The 16425-nt window shown below is 43.2% G+C and overlaps 1 pseudogene; it reads right to left on the bottom strand.

The window, feature by feature from the left end:
* The window catches only part of LOC102852820, a 64799-nt pseudogene extending 51244 nt beyond the window's left edge, over positions 1-13555 (bottom strand).
* Positions 13556-16425: the final 2870 nt, after the last annotated feature.

Below are 16425 nucleotides of genomic sequence, written 5' to 3' on the forward strand. Positions count from 1 at the left end.
CAACAGATTTGTAGCAGTGGTCTTAGTTACAACTTAGACACACAAGAGTCTGAAGGATAGGCATGAGAAATTATGTAACTAGAAAAATCAAAATTTAACTTCTAATAGTTATTAGATACAAATAGCCTTTTCTGTCTTGTTCCAACAAAGGAAGACTGTAGCATTACAAACGTAAGGTGGGTGCAGAAGTAGATTTAGTGTCCAGTTGTAGAGCAAATCATGAAATCTAAATGGTTAAACACCCATATGCCACAGTACAGAGCAGCAGTCCATTGGAAGTGGGGTGAAGATAGTGTGGTGTGGAAAGACTGCCCAAGATAATAACCAATATTCTGTAGAGGTGGCAGGGGCACTGTGAAGGGAATCCTGAGATTAGAGATGCTCTGAAATTCCACAAAGCGGGCATTTGGGATAAGGGAGTGCATACGTGAACAGGGCAGCTATTTGGATGGTCCAAGTTGTTATCGTGCATGCTCAGGTAGTAACCAAAAAAAGTGGGGTGTGCAACTTTACCCAGAGTCACCTTAAAAGAAAGGCCTGGTAATCTCTTCCTAAAAGTCAACACGGTGGGGCATAGTTTTACTCTGGTGCACAGGGATCACTACGAATCACAATTGATTCATAGCAAGTGGTTTACAGTGTGGGCATCACTGCCATAGGTGCAAGACTGAGGCTGTTGATCAAACTGGGAAGTCCAGTTATTAAAAACTGGGGAAGAAAGAAATTTAAATGATGAGAAGGGGAAAAGTTGAGTCATAGTGAAATATAGAAATGCATACCTTTCTCTCCCATAGCCCTTATGTATATATGTATATACATGTATATGTATGTATTCATTTTTTTCATTTTATATTGATTTGCAATGTATTAAGTTCTTGAAGGTTTAGGCTCTTATTACAAGTACAGTGTCTAGAGTCCATAAGCTTTTGTTGTTTTTATAAAACTGCTTGAGTGCTAAAGATTAAGACTGTATTGTCTGGAATAAATTTTAAATGCACAACACAACTTCTGAAAAATTAAGCATATTTCAAGAAGAAAACTATTTAAGTTCTTTTTTGTTCATAATCAAACATTTCTTTTTTCATGCTGAATATGGCTGCGTTTCCATGTGTCATGATATGTGACAAGGCCTCTAAACATTTTGAGTAGAGCTTTTATGTAGCCATTGAATTGGCCCTGCTTCTGCCTAGTGTAGATTAGCCAGAAAAAGTCAAGAGTGAGTTAAAATGTTGAAAGGGCTGGCGAGGCAAGGAGTAGAAAGCAAAACCCCCTATTATCAAGGCCAGAGTGTGGAGGCGGGGAAAGAGGAGGCTGGCCTTGCCCAGGTGCAGAGATATGCTAGCACACTGCTGCTATAGATGAGACAGTCTCGTTGCTAATTTTGGAAATAGCCATACTGGGGTTTCCAATCAGGCAAGTGAGCTGGCAGCAAAAGGCCCTGAATAGCAGAGAACCATCTGGAGGCAGGTGGCCACTCAGTGTTGTGCTAGGGGTATGAATGCAGAGTTGGCAAATGCCAGACAGAGGGGGTTAGTTTCTAAAGCAGGCAGGAGACAGAAGGGAGTGAAAACTGGTGAAAAAAAAAAAATAACCTATCAATGCTGGCAGAAGAGCAGTGGAAAATCAGCGAGGCACAGAATGCTAAGGCTAAGAGGTTCTGGAAGTTCCCTGGTCCCTCTAGTGTCTGATTGGCTGCAAGGTACCCCCAAAACACCACATGAACTCAAACAATTAAGATTAAACTTCTAGATCGCTGGGGTTTTGTTGTTACTGTTTTGTGCCGTCAAGGAGACTACAACTCATAGACCCAATGGACAATGTTTCTGAAACTTGCCCTTTCCTGAGCCAACCTTACCATCACTAATACATATGACGCCCTGCTGCAGTCACTGTGTCAGTCCATCTTATCTAGGCTCTTCCTCTCCTGCGCTGCCTCTCTACCATTCCAAGCATGATGATGCCTTTTTCAAAGATCTTGTCCCTCCTGGCAACATGCCCAAAGTATGTGTTAATCTTTGCCTCCAACGACCTGGTTTCACCCTCGCCAGGACTGACCTATTTGTTCTTTTGTCAGTCCATGGTACTTCAGTGCTCTTTACCAGCACCACAACTCAACTGCATTGATTTTTATCCTTCTTAGCCACAGGGTCTAATTCTACAGGCCTCTCCATTGGGAGAAATGGTGCCTTCATCTGAGGGAAACAGGAGATGACTCAAGGCTATCCTGGAGGCAGGGTTTTTTAGTGTGTCCAAAGTAAAAAAGCAAAATTCACTATCATTCTTCATGTCAGCTTCTGAGGAGAGTGGAATGAAGTGGCCCCAATTTTGGGGAAGAAGAGAGGCAGGAGGGACCCTCCAGTGGGTGTTTCAGGGGCAGATATTTAAATATGCTCCTCCAGTAAGAAATTGCCCTGAAAGGGAGATAATTGTATCTGCCAAGCTGGGAGGGAACCAGAGACCCTCACATGGAGACACTGTCATGACTGAGCAGTGATAAAAGAAACCTTAGAAGCAACAACTGGGCTATACCTCTAATGCCATCTGGAGCTGCTGCAGAGGGTGGAGACTCTGGCTGGAAAGTCGACTAGAGTGGTCTAAGCTTTCCATGGGACAATCTCTATGGTACAGAGTCAGCTTGAGGTTTGCAAGTTATTGAGAACGGGGCACAGCAGCACTGAGCCAAGGCATCAGTATAGAAGAGAGGGTTTAGCTGAGCACATGGAGGAAGACCGAGACCATCACAGAGTCTGCCAGAAAATAACAGACATGGTGGCGGCAGCAACCTCTGAGATCCTGGAACAGTAAGAGATTTCCAGCAGAAATAAGTGACCTTGGAGAGAAGTGCTCAGGGGAGACCTGGGGGATGTTGGTGGGGCTTTGCAGAACTTTCCAAAAGAGATAACCTTTGCTGGCTTTCCTGTATAACATTGTGAACAGAGCACTTGCAAGTAGGGAGATCTAGTTTTTTTCCAAGAGGATCCATTCCTCAGGCAGAGCTCCTATTATATGTAATCCATAAGGCATTCTTGATCTAGAAACAAAGGATTACTAGATTTTTTAAAGGTGGTGAAACATTTTCAAAATGTTTCAGAGCTGATTAAAATTAAGTGAACAGTTAGACAATAAAACAGTTTGCCAATGAATGAGTCATTTACAGCTCAATCTTTACACTTCATATGGTGATAGAAGAAAAACAAACTAAAATGCTTTTCTATACTAGACCTGCAGGAGCTGGTGGTCTAGTCTATAGGAAATTGTGCTGCTAGTTCAAAGGCTGATCCTCCCTAGTGGTTTGAATCCATCAAATTTTCCTAGTGGGAAAGATGGGCAATCTTCTCACATGACTTACAGCCTCCAAAAATCTGCTGGAAGATCAGCTTTGAATCAGTTCTGATTCCATGCAATGAGTTTGAGTATATTAAGCATGACAGATTAGCTAAAGGGCCTATATTAAAGATATGTTGTTGTTATGTGCCATTGAGTCACCTGAGACTCATAACAAACCTATGTACAACAGCTCTGAGGCCTGCTCTGTCCTGAGCCAGTCTCACTGACTCTGACACACCTATTCCCATTGCCCCAGTTATTGTATCATTCTATCTCATCCAGGGTCTCCTTCTCTGTCCTTCCACCCTTCCAAGCATGATGTCTTTCTCCAAGGACTAGTCCCTCCTGGCCAAATGCTCAAAGTATGTGTGACAGAGCTTCAAAATCTTAGCTCTAAGGAGAAACCTGGTTTCACCTTCTCTAAGACAAATCTATTTACTTCCTTGGCAGTCCATGACATATTCAAGACTCTTCTTCAGCCCTCAAGTCAAAGGCACTGATTCTTCTTCTGTCATCCTTAGTCATTGTACAGCTCTCTGATGCATAGCAAGTAGTTGTGAAGACCGTGGCTTGGATCAGGTGCACCTTAGTCTCTAGAATGACATTGTTGCTTCTCAGTACTCTGGAGAGGTCTCTGACAGCAGGAACTTATATTTAATGTGAAACAAGAACAGGCATTTTTAAATACTTGGTAAAATGTGAGTAAGAACATATGAGTACAGACGTCAATGAGGAAATTTTTTAAAAGCCTTGAAAATGTTCGTGTTCTTAGAAATCTGGGTGGGTCCTATTCTCAGTTCTTTGGATATGGTTGAATGTTAACTACACCAAAGTTTTTGGGCGTTCTGTACAGTAGATATTACTACACAAGTGTACAGGCTTTTATGCCCTGAAGTTCTCTGTATTCTTAAAAATGGAGTATAATATGGAAGTTCTTACTCATTCACTCATTGCTGTTGAGCTGGAACTCACTCTATGTGAGTTCATAGAGCTGGGTTCTATGAAGAGAAATGTACAGTCAAGATTGCTGGAAGATCTATCAACAATCTGCGTTATGCAGATGACACAACCCTGCTTGCTGAAACTGAGGAGGACCTGAAGCACCTGCTGCAGAGGGTCAAGGACTGTAGCCTCCAATATGGCTTGATGTTCAATGTCAAGAAGACAAAGATTCTCACCACTGGATCAATTGGAAGCATCAGGATGGAGGGTGAAGAGATTGAGATTGTACACAGCTTTAGTTTGCTTGGCTCCACAGTCAACACTCTTGACACCAGCAGCCAGGAAAGTAAAAGGCACATTGCCATGGGAATGTCTGTTGTTAGGGACCTCTCCAAAGTACTGAAGAGCAATGGTGTCTCTCTGGAGACTAAGGTGCGTCTGATACAGGCCATGGTCTTTGCAATCACTTGTTATGCATCAAAGAGTTGGACAATGACCAAGGAGGACTGAAGGAGAATTGATGCCTTTGAACTGTGATGCTGGAGAAGAGTATTGAGAGTACCATGGACTGCTAGGAAAACAAACAGATTCATCCTGGAAAGAGTTAAACCGGGTGGCTCTTTTGAGGCAAGGATTCTGAGGCTCCATCTAACATATTTTGGACATGTTGTAAGGAGAGACTGGTCCTTAGAGAAGGACATCATGCTGGGGAGGGTGGAGGGACAGCGCAGGAGGGGAAGGCCCTCTATGAAGTGGATTGATTTGGTGACTGGGGTTACCGGGATGGGTGTGTCAGAGACGGTGTGATTGAATATCAAACATTCTTCTAGGTGGTATAGCACAGGTCTGTGCATTGCTGTGCAGAGGTAACTCGTGGTTGCTGTGATGCTGAACACTGTGACCCTGATGTGCCAAATGCAATATTGGTCACCCATGGTGGACAGTGTTTGGTGGAACTCCCCAATTAAAACAAGCTTGGAAGCAGGAGTGGCAGCCACTTTGAAAATAGCTTGCCTCTGGATACCATATGAACTTGGAGAAACGAAGAATGTTATACAAGTGTTCAGGTCTTTTGTTCATAGGGTTGCTATGAGTCACCTACGACTCGATGGCATTTAGCAACAACAATAACAACAACTATCATGTATATGTGATTCGAATCCACCAGATGCTCTGTGGGATTAAGCAGGGCAATCTCCTCTCATGTGATTTACTACCTCTGTAAACCCACTGCAGGGCCAGTATTGGGTCAGTTCCAAGTTGATGGTCTACAAAACAATAATCACATATATAATGGAGCACTGGTGGTAAGAAGCTGCACTGCAGTCCCAAAGGCGTGCAGTTCAAATACACCATCTGCTCCACAGCAGGCTGGGCAATCTCCTCCAGTGTGATTTACTGTCTCTGAAAATCTGCTGGAGGGTCACCTTTGAGTCAGTTCCGACCTATTGGCACACAACAACATATCACATACGTGAGGTTATGGAAGTCAGGCCTTAGTCTGGTTCTCTTGTGGAACATTCAACAGGGTGGGACAATGGTTAGAAACATGAAAATCTAGTTACAGAAACTGAGCTGGAGCATGGCAGCAACTATGTGGATGGTGCAGTTAGGACAGGGCTTCCATTTGTTGTACACAGGGGTTTTTTTGGTTTTTTTTTTTACAAGTCACAGCTGATACAGTGACACCTAATAACAAAATCAACAGTAGTGAATATAATCCCAGGTGGTGCAGTGGGTTAATTACCTGCTATACTTTTAACCTATAGGTCAACAGTTTGAATTCACTAAGGGCTCCTTTCGAAAAAGATGGGTAATTTCTCTCCTTAATAATGTACAGGCCCACAAATGGGGGTTAGAGTAGAGTGGGGGGTGTTCCCATGAGTCAAAACTGATTCAACAGCAGTGGGTTTAGTCTTACAGTTTGCGACTTACTGCTTTTTTAAATAGAGAAGATAGTGTGTGTGCCTGAGTGGGGCAAAAAAGTTAAACACACAAGGATTAGCCCAAAGGTTGGTGGTTTGAACCCACTTGGAAGAAGATGGACCTGGGAACTGGCTTCTTGAAGTTCACAGCCGTGAAAACTCTGTAACATAGCAAACTTCTTTCAGTTGGGATCATTTCATGGCAACCCGCAGCAACTGGAGAGATTTGCTGCACCAAAAAGGCCAGTGGTATAATCACATGTCCCAGAATTATAAATGCAGAAGATATGCTTGGTTTGGCATGTATATTTTCACCACAAAAAGTGGAAAAGAAAAAAGCACCAAAAAAAAGAGAGGTAGTGGTATCAACAAAATGCCCAGTGGCACAAGCTCTATTTCACATTCACAAAGTAGGACATTTGTGAACAAACATACTAGTATTCGTCTCACTTCTACAAAGAAGATATTAAAATATTTTAGAACTATTTGGCATTGATCTGGATACTTTCATTTTGATCACTATAACTTCCAGTTATCATTTTCCAAATGATAAAAAGTATGTGGCATCATGTAAGACAGAGTATCATGTACACTTAGCCATGGAATGGGAGCCACTTTGGTGGTTAATTTAGAGAAGAGAAAAATAAAATATTGCTGTGGTATAACATTGACCTGGAACGAACCCATAATTGGCCTTCCAGGGGGTTTTCAGAAATAGGAAGTTTCACAGAAAGAGATCGACCATCTTTCTCCCACCAAACAGCTGGTTGGTTTGACTTGTGTACCTTTGGACTAGCAGCACAATTCCTTACTGTTAAAGCACCAAGGCAGGATGCTTGGTTAGGTCTCCAGGCTGGCCTCTGAGGATTAGCTTAAGTATTGTTTTCATATGTGCTCAGCCACCTCAGAGAGTGGCTCTTCTGATCTCCACTAACTGGTAACCTACTAATTATAGTAAGTAGATATAGTAAGTCAGTCATATAGGCCAAGGAAACAGAGAAAACCAGCCTTCCATAAACAAACTGACAATGAGCAGATAGTTTCCTCAGAGTCTAAAACTCAAAAACGTCAAACTCGTTGCCTTGGAGTCAGAAGTGACTCAGAACTGACCCTCCAACAGTTTTCAGAGGCTGTAAATCACATGGGAAGAGATAATCCGTCTTTCTTCTGAGAGGCCTCTTAAAATTCAAACTGCTCTACCTTCTGATTAGCCAAGCAACTCCCTGTGGCCTACGCCACCAGAGCTCTGGATGTCTAAGGAGTTAGATAACCTTAATGGCTAGTGCCTTAAGTAATCAAGGCTGATACAGGGCTGTTAGAGGCAAACTAAGCTGTACACTAGTGTCATCCTGAGTCAGAGCAGCCCTGTGGAACAGTCCCACAGCGTTTCCAAGGCTGTAACCTTTCTGGAAGCACAGGGTCACACCTTCTCCCTTGGAGCAACTGGTGGGTTCACACTGGCAGACTTTAAGCTAAGCAGCTTGAATGTTAAATCATTGTGCTTCCAGTGCCTCTTATGATTAGTAAGCCGTTTTCCCTCTACTTTTAAAATTTATTAAATTAGTAATTAAGTAAATCCTATTTTAAGTTTCACTTTCCTAGAGATATCCAGCAAGCAGAAAATAAAATTTAAAAAGGTATCTTTTCAGAAGACTGTATTATGTTGCTGTTATGTTGTTATGTGCCCTCAAGTTGAAACCAACCTATAGCTGATTCTCCAGTGAGCTTTAAGAGGCAGTAAATCACAAGGGAGGAGACTGCCTATTCTTCTCCCACAGAGCAGCTGGTGGATTTGAACCCTGTGCCCTTAGAATTGCAGTGGAGCTTTTTACTACGAGGCTAGCTACCTACTAAGCTTTAATCCAAGCTTATTAGCTTCAAAGTCATCTTTTACTCTGTCAAACTGTAACAGTTATATTAGCATTTATTATAAGCCATGGTTAATATTCTCTTTACTATCACTTTATCAGTGGGTAAAGTCATGGTATGTTGCAAGATTCCGCCGAGGGAAGATTCTGTGAGAATACCCTGAGGAGAAATTTGACAGTCTTATGGTGGAAATTAATTGAACCTGTCCTGAACTTGAAAACCAATCAACTGTGAAGGGTCACCAAGTACCACTCATATTTTAACTCTTAATTGGAAATCTACTTGAAGGCAAGGATTTACCATAATTTAATTCCCTTGAGTACCTTATACTGGGTGTGTGCCCAGTAATTATTGAGTCATGACAGGGGAATTAGGACATTAGGGGTTGAAACAGCTAAACAGTCTGGTCAAAAATCAGATATAATTTTCATTGTTTCTGTCACACACAAACTCACAGTGACCTTAGCAAAGAGTTTGGGTTCTCTTTGGCTTGACTTTGAAGGTGATGAAATTCACTAGTATTTCCTCTTCACAGCCTCCAGCACACTAATCATGTTCACTTTTACTTCTGGTTTTTAACTTTTGGAGTTCCCAGGCCTGCAAAAACATTCCACCAAGCTCAATTCAAGATTCATGCTGTTCATGAAAGTACTTTGAACTTTGGCTTATGCTGATCATTTTCTTTTCTGAAAACTTTGGCACTAAGTATATTCATATTCCACATGTGTTCTGCGAGGTCCCTGAATGGTATAAATCATTTGTGCTTGACAATTACAAAGTAGGACTTCAAACCAGTTTGAGCTAGTTCCATCATGGTCAGTGAAGAAAAATTAGAATAGACTTGAATTTCTTAACTTGAATGAAACAGATCGATAGCCTGAACAGGAAAAATTACAGATCGAAGAACTAGAATGTGAGACTAAGAAGAGGTATAGTGAAACTTTTCAAGAGCCTGAGACAATTTTGGAGAGTTAAACACATTCAAAGTGGCACTGCCACCATCTTTGAGCAGGGCACTGTTGTTTCTTATTGATTCTAGCAATCAAGAGGTTTGGCTGCTATGCAATACACATCTCATGCCTTTGTTTTCCAAGCGAGATTTTGTTTCTAGCAAAACATCTATTTATACCTTTTCCTGTTCCAGTTCACCCATATTTTACAAATTCAGTCCATTCCAGTTATATTTCATCTCCCTTGACCAAACTTGGAAGAACTATTTTGAAACCTTACTGTTAAGGTTTATGAATTTGAACCTACCTGAGTATTATTAAAAAAAAAAAAAAAAAGAAAAAAGCTTGACAATTGACTTTATAAAAGACTACAGTCAAGAAAAGAACTATGGACTTCTACTTTGTAATACAAGGATTCACTATGAGTCAGAATCACCTCAAGGACAACTGAATTTGTTTTTCTAATTGTATGCATGTGTGTGTTTAATATAGAAGTAAGATTGTCAATAATGTTGATTTGAGGTGTGGAGGAGATCTACTTCTATGATTTTAGAGCACATTCTTAGATTAATTACTTAACATTTCTGGCTTTTTGTGTCAACTGTAAAATGGGAGGAAGTTCCACCAGGAGGATGTAAAAAAAGTTGTTGAGAGGATTAAAAAAAAATCATAGCAGTCCACAGTGTCTGGCACCTGGTACATGCTTGATAAACATTAATCCCTCTTCAACCACCTCGAAAAGTTACTGATAAGATTAGTAGGAATTTGAACCCTTGAAATATTTCTTATTGTTGTCAAGTTAGAACCCACTCAAACACAGGTGATCCTAAGCGGTTTTTCTGAGGCAGTAAATTTCATGCAGGGAACAACTGGTGGATTAAAACCACTTGCCTTTGACTTGGCAGCACAACTGTCTATCCACTAGACCACCAGAGCTTGAAAGATTTTCATATCTAATTCGCAAAGCTATTTTTGTGAGCTCCTCAGACTTTTATTTTCAATTGTTGTTGTTATATGCCGTCGAGTCGTTTGCAACTCATAGCGACCCTATACAGCCCTAAACCCTGCTCTATCCTGTGCCAATTGCATTGCCTCTGACACCCATCCTGATTACCCCAGCCACTGAATCAATCCACCTCATAGAGGGTCTTCCCCTCCGGCGCTGTCCCTCTACCCTACCAAGCATGATGTCCCTCTCCAAGGACCTGTCTCTCCTTCACATGTCCAACGAAGCCCCAGAATCCTTGCCTCCAAGGAGTAGCCTGGTTTAACCCTCTCTAGGATGAATCTGTTTGTTTTCTTGGCAGCCCATGGTACATTCAATACTCTTCTCCAGCACCATAGCTCAAAGGTGTCAATTCTCCTTCTATCCTCCCTAGTCATTGTCCAACTCTCTGATGCATAACAAGTGATTGCAAAAACCATGGCCTGTATCAGGCAGACCTTAGTCTCCAGAGAGACACTGCTGCTCTTGAGTACTTTAGAGAGGTCCCTAACAGCAGACTTTCCCATTGCAATACATTTTTTTATTTCCTGACTGCTGGGCCAAGAGTGTTGACCGTGGAGCTGAGCAAACTGAAGCTGTGAACAATCTCAATCTCTCTGCCATCCATCCTGATGCTACCGATTCGTCCAGTGGTGAGAATCTTTGTCTTCTTGACATTGAGCCTCAGTCCATACTGAAGGCTGCAGTCCTTGACCCTCTGCAGTAAGTGCATGAGGTTCTCCTCAGTTTCAGTGAGCAGGGTTGTGTCATCTGCATAATGCAGATTATTGATAGATCTTCCACCAATCCTAACGCCATGCTTCTCCTCATAGAGCCCAGCCTCTCAGATAATCTGCTCTGCATACAGGTTGAAAAGGTATGGAGATAGGACACATCCCTGGCGTACACCCCTCTCAATTTTGAACCATGCAATGTTGCCTTGCTCTGTTCTGACGACTGCCTCTTGGTCCAAGTATAGGTTTCACATTAGCACGATTAAATGTTCTGGGATTCCCATTCTTCTCAGAGTCAGCCACAGTTTGTTATGATCCACACAGTCAAATGCCTTTGCATAATCAATGAAATACAGATAGACATTCTTCCGGTATTCTCTGCTTTCAGCTAAGATCCATCTGACATCAGCTACAATATCCCTAGTACCACGACCCCTTCTAAACCCAGCCTGGACTTCTGGCAGTTCTCTGCTGACGTACTGTTCCAGTCGTTTTTGGATAATCTTCAGTAGAATCTTGCTTGCATGTGAAATCAATGATATTGTTCTATAGTTTCCACACTTTGTTGGGTTACCCTTCTTTGGGATCGGAACAAATATAGATCTCTTCCAGTCAGTTGGCTAAGTGGTTGTTCTCCAGATTTCTTGGCACAACTCGGTGAGCATCTGTTAGCTGAAACATGTCAATTGGTATACCATCTATTCCTGGGACCTTATTTTTTGCTATTTCCTTAAAAGCAGCTTGAACTTCTGCCTTCACCACCATAGGCTCTTGCTCAAATGTTATTTCATGAAATTCTTCTGTATCTGCCAATTCCTTTCATACAATGACTCAGTATATTCCTTCCATCTTCTTTTGATACCTCCTGGATCATTTAACATTCTGCCTAAAGCATCCTTGATTATAGCAACTCGAGGTTTGAATTTGTTCTTCAGTTCCTTGAGCTTAAGAAATGCTGAACGAGTAGAATTTTTTTATACCGGTTTATTTACAAAGTTGGAACACATTGTTTATCACGTGGGATATTTCCCATTTCCTTCACTACCCCCTCATCAAATTGTGTGACCCTATGATTAATCCCCCGAATCCACCCATCCTCATCCCTCTACTTCCACCCTCCCCCCTCCAATCTCATACTCATGCTAGAGTAATGGTTTTATATGATATTTGTCCGTATAGGATTGCGTTAGTTCACTCAGCATAATGTTCTCCAGTCCCTCCCAAGTTAGGTAGTAATTTTCAAAATCATTGCTCCTGCGTGCTGGGTAGTATTCCATTGTGTGAATAAACCACAATTTCTCAGTCCATTCGATTGTGGTTGGACATCTGGGCTGTATCCATGCTCTTGGAATGGTAAATAACGCTGCTATGAACACTGATGTACAAGTCTCCCCTGTGCCTCAGTTCTCATCTCGTGGTATATTCCAAGCGGTGGGATAGCTGGGTGATATGGAATTTCTATGTTCAGCTTTTTGAGGAAGGGCCAAACTGCCTTCCAGAGTGGTTGTACCATTTTACAATCTCATCAACAACGTATAACAACTCTTATCTCACTACATCCTAACATTTATTACTTGCTGTCCTGTTAAACTTTGCCACTGCTTAGGAAGTGAGATAGTAGCTCATAGTCCTATGAATGTGAGGTATCAAGTTCTGTTCTTTTGGCATCCTTTTCTCCAAACTGTTCTCTTTCGACATTTGCATTTAAAATGGCTTTATTTTCGAAGATCTGGAGATACTACCCGCTCCTCTTCAAGTCTCCAAGGTCCTCCACCTGCCACCCCCTCTCCTGTGCCTGAGACTTCCATCTCCCTGGTTCGTTCACCTTATGCAAGCAACCGCAAACTGCACTGTGCCTCTTAATCTAATACTAATTGTTCCTTATGGAGACTGTTTTTGTTGTGTACCCGAGTCAGAATTCACCCATAGCTGAACCTGTAGTGAGTTTTTTAGAGGCGGTAAATCGCACGGGAGGAGGTCATCATTGTCCAAAGTTGCTTTTGGTTTAACAACTCATCTAGTTCTTGATCGCTACAGAAGCTCAGAGAAAGTTGTCCTTTGGTTTGCTAAGACTGATGAGCTGAAACAGTTTCCGCCTTTGCAACTCTTTAGGGGTGAGACCTGTGAGACGGCAGAGCACTGAGAGTTTTAGGTAAGCAAAGTTTCACAGAGGCCCGAGGAGGAGTCCTCGCATAGGCAGCCTCAGCCTCTTCCCAGTCAAGGCTGCAACCAGGAGCCGGCCCGACCAACTCACGGTGCCAGGCAGCAGGGCCGCGCCGGCGGCGACTCCCAAAACCCGGCGGTGGATCCGGGTACGCCCGGAAGTGCCTGGCCCGGGCGCGGGGCGGAGGGGAGGAAGAGGTGCGCGAGCCGGCGTTGTGCGCACGCGCCCTCGCAGGCTGGAGCTGAAGTCGGAAACTAGGAAGCTGATCCCGGACGGGCCCGGGAAGGGGGGGCAGTACGCGGGGGCGGGAGCGGCAGCGGCAGAGGCGGCCGCCCCTGGCGGCGGGGTTTGTTTATCCTGAGGAAGAAGTTTAGGAGCGGGAGATAGGGCAGGAGGGCGCGAAGGAGGGATGCGGTTCGGCGGAGGCGGCCGCCACAGGGACTCGCCGCCATCACCCCAGCCGCCGCGGCCGCCGCGGCCTCGGACTCCGGGGCCGCCGCGGCCGCCACCGCAGCCAGAGAAGAACTGCCTCCGGGGCTGCCCGTCGCCACCCCGCACGTAAGGGTAAGTGCCCCCCTTTCGGGGTCTGCAGGCTGCATGTTGCCCCCGTCCCTGAACCCAGGCCAGCGAGCGCCGGCCTCCTCTCCCCGCGCCCTCATCACGGGTCCGTGTCCCTGCTCGGTGGCTTATCCTCGGGGGGGGGGGGCCCCCCCGCCTCCCCCGGCCCTATCAGCCAAGCCGTGCAGCTTTGCGTCCTCGGAGGACTTGCTCCGCTCCTTGGCTTCCATGATTTCCCATCCTCTGCTTACTAGTCTCCCCCTTACTTTCTCCAGAGGCCTCGCCCCTTTTCCTCTTGCCAGCCACCCCCCTTTAGGCCTGCACCCCTCAACCCTTACCCCTTTAGACCTTGCCTTTTTTTCCTACAAAGTCCCCTCCCGCCCCAGTACTGCCCGAGGGGAGAAGCTGTCTTCATCCCTTCCCTTACACACCTGCGGTCGCATTCATACCCACTCTTCCCCAGCGAGCCCTGTAAGCTGTCATCCCTGTTCGCTCTTTCGAAGGTTGGCTCAGACCCCCCTGGACTTCTACTCCAGTGGGCACGCCCTGAGCCCCCTACCTCCAGAGCACACAGTCCTTCTCAGCCAGCCTTACTTCTGCTCACCAGATGCTGTCAGACCAACCAACACCGGCCTTCCCCTTCTTCCTACCCTTTCTTCTAACTGCCCTGTGTTTTGGAGTCTCTGTTTTGGACTCTTACCAAAGGTAGACTCTTTCCTTCAAAGCAGTCAGCCCTGCTCCAAGACCCAGTCGAAGAAATATTCATTCACTTTTTGTTTGATTATCCTAACTTTCTGCTGCTTTCTCATTTCCATGGCTTGTGTCATTCAGCCATTCTGTTGGGGCTTCCGATGCTTTGTTTTTATTTGAATAATCCTGGGCCTACTTGGCCTCATCTCTCTAAAATACACTTCTTCCTACTTTCTTCCAACTTTCTTCCAACTGAATCCGCTCTGTCTTGGACTGAAGAGGTAATAGAACGTTGGTACCTTGGAAGATTTTCTTTCTCCTTCCTAATGAGAATTGAAGCTCATTTCAAACCATCCCATTATTCTTGACAGAGAGATACTGACTGATGATTAAGAGCTTGGACTCGATAGGCAAACTGTCAGGGTCTAAACCCTTGCCACCTGCCATCACAGGCTTTGGGACTATGATTTAATCTCTCTGTACCTTAATATGCTATAAAATTCACCTACAAATACACTTCTTAAGACGGTCATGATAATTACATAAGTTAATGCACGTAAAGAATTAAAAACAGTGTATGGCAGTGTGTGGTATGTGGTAAGCCTTCAATAGTTGTTACTGGTTTTAATCAACTTTTGTTTTGACTTAAAACTTGGTTATTGGTAGGTTCATTCTAATGAGAGAAGAAAGTGGAAATGAAAATTTGCTTTACTGCTTTACAATTAATACCTTTCATATTTTGTAATTTTATCAATTCCTTCTTGTTTGAAAAATGTATTATTTTATTTTCCTAATTTCAGATAAATTACCAGGCTACATGCACATCAATCCATATTTCGGATACATCTTTGCGATTTATAAATTCTCACTTGTGTTTTGAGAATAAATGAAGTTGAAATAAGTAACACAATCCTTCATAGTGAAAAATGAGAAATACACAGATAAGAATTTTAATATTGCAAGTGAGTACTTAGAACTGATGGGAGTTACTACTTATCATGAAACTTTAGCTTCATTCAGGAAACTCATGGTTTCTGTCCACATGTCAGACTCATTCACGAGCTTTTGCCTTTACTTGATATGCCCAACATTTTTTTTTATTTCAGAAACTGACAGTTTTTATCATATATGCTTACTGTTTGTGCACTGTCATTTGCTTAAGATATTTTTTTAACAATTCTTATTTAAGATATCTAAAGGCTGCTCTTGTTGTATGCTATTACATTGGAACCAACCAATAGCTGACCATCCAGTGTATTTTTAGAGGCAGTAAATCTCATGAAGGAAATGTCCATGCTTCTCCCACAGAGCAGCGAGTGGATTCAAACCATGTGCCCTTGAGATTAAAGTGCAGTTTCTTAACCACTAGGTCACTAGAGCTCCCAGAATGGTACAGTGTGCTTAATTTTTAAAAAAATTTAAAAAAAAATTTTGAAATCATTTATTAATGATTACATGTAAAATATATTCACATGTCAAAACAAATTTTCTTCTCCACTTAAAACCTAAAATTATTTTTATAGTACCAGTGTATGTACTTCACACTGTAGACAATATGCATGTGCTAAAGCTGTTCCCTGGCCTACTTGTAACCTTTGCATATATCCAAATCTTACCACCTGTTAATACTTCCACATAGTTTCTGCTAACATTGCTTGTTTTGTTCTTAAGCTTTCATAGTGTGGCTAGTTAGTATTTTTTACAATGATCCCCTTGAATTAGATTTTTAAAGCGTAACAATTTTGAAGGGGTGGAATGAAATTGACAACTAATATGCATCTATTTTGTGGTGGCACTGTTCATTTGGTTGTCTAAACTCATGTTTTTCCAAAAGTACTTAATTAGCACCTGTTGTGTACTGTTGTTGTTGTTATGTGCCGTCGAGTCCTTTGCGACTCATAGCGACCCTATACAGCCCTAAACCCTGCTCTATCCTGTGCCAATCGCATTGCCTCTGACAGACCCATCCCGATTACCCCAGTCACTGAATCAATCCACCTCAGAGAGGGTCTTCCCCTTCTGCACTGCCCCTCCACCCTCCCAAGCATGATGTCCCTCTCCAAGGACCTCTCCCTCCTTACACCATGTCCATAGTATGTCAGACGAAGCCCCAGAATCCTTGACTCCAAGGAGCAGCCTGATTTAACCCTCTCCAGGCTGAATCTGTTTGTTTTTTTGTCTGTCCAGGGTACATTCAATACTCTTATCCAGCACCACAGCTCAAAGGCACCAATTCTCCTTCTATCCTCCTTAGTCATTGTCCAACTCTCTGATGCATAAC

Source organism: Elephantulus edwardii, unplaced genomic scaffold, assembly GCF_000299155.1.
Source record: "Elephantulus edwardii isolate Elephantulus edwardi_28Jun2011 unplaced genomic scaffold, EleEdw1.0 scaffold00143, whole genome shotgun sequence".
Lineage (NCBI taxonomy): Eukaryota > Metazoa > Chordata > Mammalia > Macroscelidea > Macroscelididae > Elephantulus > Elephantulus edwardii.